The 6,855-nt window shown below is 36.0% G+C and overlaps 1 non-coding gene across 1 annotated transcript; it reads right to left on the bottom strand.

Moving 5' to 3' along the window:
- Positions 1 to 5,059: 5,059 nt before the first annotated feature.
- Positions 5,060 to 5,134, bottom strand: Trnaa-agc. The gene has a single exon. It is a non-coding gene; the product is annotated as a tRNA-Ala (tRNA).
- Positions 5,135 to 6,855: the final 1,721 nt, after the last annotated feature.

The raw sequence follows: 6,855 nt of genomic DNA, 5'->3' as shown, positions 1-6,855 counted from the left end.
TCTTAACAGTTGAATAACACTCTGTTCAACTATGTTTTCATTGCTTATTTGTTAGTCAATAGACAGCTAAACTGTTTTCAATTTCTGGCAATTTTGAATGGAGCAACAATAAACATGGATGAGCAAGTACACTTGTACTAAGATTTTTGAGTTCTTTGGTTATATGCACAAAAGATGTAGTTTGGACCTTGTGACAGATTTTCAGCTTCTAACCTCTATACTAATTTCTGCAAAGGCTGTACCAGTTTGCACTCCCACTGGCAGTGATTGGGTGTTCCCCTTTCCCAGCATCCTTGCCAACTTCTACTACCGTTTGTCTTGTTTTGTATTGAGTTTGGCCATTCTAACTGGTTAAGATGAAATTTCAAAGTCCTATAATTTGCATTTCTCTAGTGGCTAAGGATTTAAAAAAAGTATTTCTCAGCTGTTTGTGTTTCATCTTTTAAGAATTCTGTGTAGTTCTATACCCCATTTTTAATTAGGTTGTTTTCTTGATGCTCAGTTTGTTTTGTTTTTCTTCTTTGTATATTCTAGATACTAACCCTTTATTAGATTAAACCTAGTAAATATTTTTCTCACTCTGTAGGCTGCCATGTTATGCAAATCATGGAAAGCTTTTCAGTTTCATTAGATCCCGTTCATTAGTTCTTGTTCCTTGTGCCTGTACTATTGGTGTCCTGTTCAGTTCTTTCCTGTGCCAAGGAGTTCAAGCCTATTCCCCACTTTATCTTCTTTCAGATATCTGGTCTTATTTGAGGTTTTTGATCCATATCATTTGAATTTTAAAAAAATAATTTATTTTAATCTTTTCTGCATTGCTGATTTGCCTGCATGCACATCTATGTGAGGGTGTCCGATCCTCTGGAACTAGAGTAACAGACAATTGTGAGCTGCCATGTGGATGCTGGGAATTGATTGAGGATCCTCTGGTAGACCACCAGTGCTCTTAACCACTGAGTCATTTCTTCAGCCTCTGAATTTAGAATTTTTGCAGGGTGACAAATATGAATTTATTTTCATTCTTCTACATTTAGCCATCCAGTTTAACCATCACCATTTCTTTGAAGATGCTGTCTATCCTCTAGTATGTATTTTTTACTTCTTTGTCAATAAACAGGTGTCCAGAGGTGTACAGACTTATTTCTGGTTCTTCAACTCAATTCCACTGTGTGTGTGTGTGTGTGTGTGTGTGTGTGTGTGTGTGTGTGTGTGTGTTTATGTCAATACTATGTTGTTTTGAAACAATAGATCTCTAACACAACCTAAATTCTGTGATTGTGATGCCTCTAGCTTTTCTTTTATTATTCAGAATTATTTTAGCTATTCTGAGTATTTTATGTTGCCATATGAAGATTGTTTTTCTCAATTTCTGTGAAAAATTGTGTTGGAATTTTGATGAGGATTGCATTCAATCTGTAGATTGCTGTCGATTGGATGGCCATTTTCACAGTACTGATCCTGCAGATCCCTGAGCATGGTAGGTCTTCCTATCTTCTTATATCTTCAATTTCTTTCTCCAATGTCTTAAATATGTTTATACAAGTCTTTTACATGCTTGGTTCACATTATCCTGGAATATTTTTTGAGACTTGTGTGGTTATTGTTTCCCTGGTTTCTTTCTCATTTGTATACAGGAAAGATACAGGTTTTCATGTGTTAATTTTGTATCCTTCTACTTGGCTGAAAGTGTTTATCAGCTGAAGAAGTTTCCTGGTAGAGTCTTCAAGGTCTTGTTTGTATAAAAATCATTATCAACCAAAGCTATTTGACTTCTTCTTTCACTACTTGTGTCTACTTGACCTTGATCTTCTTCCATTGTCTGACTGAACGAAGACTTCAAAACCTGAACTGAATTAGTATGGGGAGACAGGACTTCCTTCTTCTGTCCATGATTTTAGTAGAAATGCTTTGAGTTTTCTCTCTTTACATTGATTTTGGTAGTGAATTTGCTATAAATTGCCTTTATTATATTGAGGTATGCCCCTAGTCTCTCCAGGACTTTTATCATGAAGGGATATTGGGGGTTAGGGATTTAGCTCGGTGGTAGATGCAAGGCCCTGGGTTCTGTCCTCAGCTCTGAAAAAAAAAAAAAAAAAAAAAAAAAAAAGGATATTGGATTTTGTCAATGGCCTTACTGCATTTAACGAAATGATCATGTGGTCTTTCTTTTTTAATCTGTTTATGTGAAAGATAACATTTATTGCTGTATGTATAAGGAACCCATGATTGCATCTAATGAAGTAGTCAACTTGATAAAATTTGTGATGTGCACTTAAATTTGGTTTACAATATTTTTTGCATAATTTCTCTCTCTCTCTCTCTCTCTCTCTCTCTCTCTCTCTCTCTGTGTGTGTGTGTGTGTGTGTGTGTGTGTGTGTGTGTGTGTGTGTTAGGTCTTTGTGTGGTTTTGTATCAGGTAATAGTGGCTTCATAAAAAGGTTTAAGAAATTAGCAAATGTTCCTTCAGTTTTTGTTTTTAATTTTTTCCAGAATAATTTGAGAAGTATTGATGCTAGTTTTTCTTTGAAGATCTGATAGAATTCTGTTCTGAATCCAATTGACCCTAATAATTGTGTTTTAAAAGTTGAGAATAAACTAGCTGTCTTATGTTCTTTATGCATGTGTGTATATGCATACATGTGTAGAGAAGCCAGGGACAATCTCACAATCTCAAATGTTGTTCCTCAGGTGCAGACCCTTTTTTTTTCTTTTTCTTTTTCTTTTTCTTTTCTTTTCTTTTCTTTTTTTTATTGGCTGTGTCTTAACAACTAGTCAAGAATTCACCAAAATGCCTGACTTTTTTTACTTGGCTTCCCGAGATTGAACCCAGGTCCTGTGTTACTTATGTCACTACTGAGTCCCCCAGTTGTCTTTCTATAGATCTGCGGGTTAGGATATATTATTTTTTGAGGCTATTGTGAAGAAAAAAAAAAAAAAAACAAAGGCTGTGTACTGAATCCACCAGGTTTAAATGAATCCCCAGGGGAGTCTTGGCCCTGGAGGAGATAGAAATGGAGGGGAAGGGATAGGGGGAAGATGGGGGTGGGGGCAGGAGGGGGGAGGACAGGGGAACCCATGGCTGATGTGTAAAATTAAAACACAAATATAATAAAAAAAAAAGAAAAGAAAAGAAAAAAGGCTGCCCTCTGGAGTTGTCCAGGCTAACTGTATTTCCAAGGGAATGTTGTTAATGACTGTCTAAAGGCAACTCACTTTCCATTTCTCATACTGGTGTACATTAATTTACAAAGTAATAAGGTTTACTTTGACATTTTCATAATCAAAACAAAAGATTTTAATTTCCAAATTGTTTCATTTTCTGTTGTCCAATCATATTTGCCCCATAGATGGTAACAGAAAATTATTTTTCCTAATATATATAATCCATTGTTCCACATACTATTCAGTTTGAAATGTAATTTTTCTTTTTTTAAATTCCTTATAGTCCATTGTTCCACATGGATTATATTCAGTTTGAAGTGTAATTTTTCTTTTTTTTTTTTAATTCCTAATTTTCAGAGACCATTGCCTTATGATCTTGAATCTGGTCTGTCCTTGGGTTTCTGGTGCTTAAATTGCATTAGGTATTTGTTGAAAGTGAGTTCCAATGATTTTCTCTATAGTTTCCTCTTGAAAAGTGAAGGGCTCATTTCTGAACCCTTCTCAAACACCTTTCATCTAATGAAGTTTTCAAAATATTTAAAGATTTTGTGACTCTCAAATGCAATGTTCTCAAATTTATTTTTTACATATATACTTGACGCCAAATAGTAAAATATGTAAATACATAAGTATGTACCAATATTCACACATCCAACTTATCACAAGTCTGTGGCACTAGACATAATGCATTTCCTTTGCACTCAAAATCATGTAATGTAAGGAATTAAATGGAAAACCAAGCAAGTCAACTATAAATATTCTGAACGTTTGAAGTAACTTATGCAGGCACAAATCATTCCAAGTTAGCACTGGCTCTTAAAACTTAAATAACATGGTTAAAGTATTGAATGGAAAAGCTAAATCATTGTCGTTTCTTTCTTTCCTATTCTAATACTGTCACTTAACTTTGAAGAACAGGCCTTTGAGAGACCAGTCCTGGTAAAGAACACTAGAACCCTTCATCAAATGAAAGGCATCCATGAACAAAACTTAAAAAGGGGGTCAGGGGTGCCAATGAACTTTATCTGAGTCAGTGATAAGATTTAAAAGAGAGGAAACAGGACCACCTACAGCCCTGCTGTCTCAAAATAGAGCAAGCCAGATATGTAAATACCATTATCACAAGGCAATGGCATCTCCAAACTGTCCTGTTGTTTAGCAGGTCTTTGGGGAGTGTTATCTAACTGTCTGAGAAAGAGAAAGAGAGATAAGCACATGCTTATTTTCATTTAAATGCAGCAATTTTTCTATTGAGCTTACTATGGTGACAGAGAAGGCGATTTACCTAAGATGTCTTTTCCAGGAGCCAAACTGCTCTAAGTGAATAATCGCTTTTAGTTTGATTTCTTTTTGCTCTGAAAGATTGACTGAGAGATCCTCCTACACCAAAGGCCTCCATTAGCAAAGCATCTGAAGGCTAAAGAGATGGCCTACATGTGCATGGGCATGAGTACTGCCAAGGTGACAGGGTGGCCAGCTGATAGCCCAGGAAATGAGTCACTGCCCTTGTTGGTTTCCCTTCTGTCAACAGAGGAGAAACATCCAACAATGACTTACACAAACATCAAGAATAGCCTGTCATCCATGTCTAGCCCCCCTAGTTTCTGGCTGTCTCCATCTTCCCCACCCATATTATTAAACCTCAAGTGAAGCCAGGTGTGAAGTCATCTCAGCATCATTGTATACTGGAATAAAGACACCACCAGCAAGAGCTTTCTGGCATCCAGAAAAGAATATGGAGTTTGGAGACAGAATGTCTTTGTCAATAATTCTACAAGTTGAATATATATATACATATATATATATATACATTTAAATATATGTGTATATATATTCCAATATATGTAAATATTCTAATGTATAGATACATTAGAATATATATATACATATAAATATATATTGGAGCTGAGGATTGAACCCAGGGCCTTGTGCTTGCTAGGCAAACACTCTACCACTGAGCTAAATCCCCAACCCCAAAATGAATTTTTATACTCCAACAGAGCACACATTTTAAAAAGAAATTTGGGGGAAAATCGTAAGACATACTTCTCTTCAACTAATCCTCTGCTAGAAGGACATGTGCTTTACTTAAATGATGCCTTTCAGTTTTTATAAATGTCTAAGCACTTTCCTTTAGAACACCAGGAATCCTTTGCAATGTAAGACTCTGAAAGTATTAGAATATCCAAAGTCTTAATACAGTCTAGTCAAAATATTCATACATCCAGAAACAGTAATCCAGACAGTCACACTGCATCTTTCCAGGCAGAGCAATGTAGAGATTTACTCTTGAGTGGCCATAGCATATACTGAGTTCAAAGGTTTCAGACTTGACTGTCTCACCCTTGGACTCACCACTTGGATACTATTTTTACCTCCCCATGTTTCCTGGATGAGAAATCTTTACGGTCTTCAGTTACTCATGCCCCCACACTCTTCTAATCCTCCGAGGTTGGAGTAATGACAGAGATTGAGATCACGATGAGTTTCTGAGGCCAGGACCTTGTTTTTATCAATGAGGACATAGTCACTCTTGCATGACTCACCCTAAACTACCTCTTTCTTTCAATGGCAGAGTTTAGAAGGCACAGTGGTTGTTTGGAAGTTACTGGCACAGGAAGTGGGAAGGTTGTGAGTTGTTTTAAGATGATTATTTAGACTTCATTTTCCATGTAATGAAAACAGCATTCTATTCCCCTAAATTAATTGGTTAAAATTAAAATTGGCAATTTTCTTACTACCCATAGGATCACTAGGTGAACCTCAAAATGCCAACAGTCTCTCGTGAGGCCCTCTTTCAATTACTAAATCTCTCTCATGTTAATATATTGCAGTATAACATTCAGCACTCCATATTGTTTATTCTACATTACTATATTCTGTAGTATATTCTGTTATTGTGTGGTACTTTTTCCTCTTTGTTTCTCTTTAAAAGGAGGATATCAGAAGTCTAAAGGCTTTTTTAACAATTGATTATATATCATTTTATTTTGCTATATGAAAATAGTTAATAAGCATTGTAAATCCAAAACCACACCTGAAAGGGTCCCAGGATGCAAGAACTGCCAAAGCCCAAATGTTAAAATCCACCTCAGCCTATTAGCGTTTTTTGTTTGTTTTTGTGTTTTAAGTCTTTATGATCCAGAGAGTCAAGTGAGACTTCTCTATACTAGGGATTTTGATAACTACTTCAGGATAAATTCTGGCTCAATTCATGCCAATTCAGAAAAAGAAGAGTCAGTGGTTTGGCTCTGTTACCAGGAACTGCCCTAAGAGCCATGGAATGAGGCCTTATAACAGATAGACACAGACTATCAAATCAGAGGGCTCTAGCATTTGAAACATTGGCAGACTATAGACTCATCAACAAACTAGAGAAATACCAGAACTATTAAACTTCAGACTATAGAAGATAAGCACAATTGTGTCAGAATTCATTTGACTAAAGGAACAACCTATACCAAGGTCATTTGTCAGTCCCACACTTACAGCAAATATTGAACAAATGAATTTCTCCTCTCTCTCTTCCTGTCTGAGAAAAGAAAACCAAAAACCAAACAACCAACCAAACAAATCATTAAACTTTAAAATTTCACACAGCAATAGGAAACCAAGGTAACACCAGCTAGAGAATGTCCAGAGTGGGGATTCAAAGTTGTAGAGCCCACATCACAGCACATTAAATATTCTTAA

Source organism: Onychomys torridus, chromosome 4 (assembly GCF_903995425.1).
Source record: "Onychomys torridus chromosome 4, mOncTor1.1, whole genome shotgun sequence".
Classification (NCBI taxonomy): Eukaryota; Metazoa; Chordata; class Mammalia; order Rodentia; family Cricetidae; genus Onychomys; species Onychomys torridus.
The sequence above is the reverse complement of the archived record's forward strand: the minus strand, read 5'-3'. Positions and strand labels throughout refer to the sequence as shown.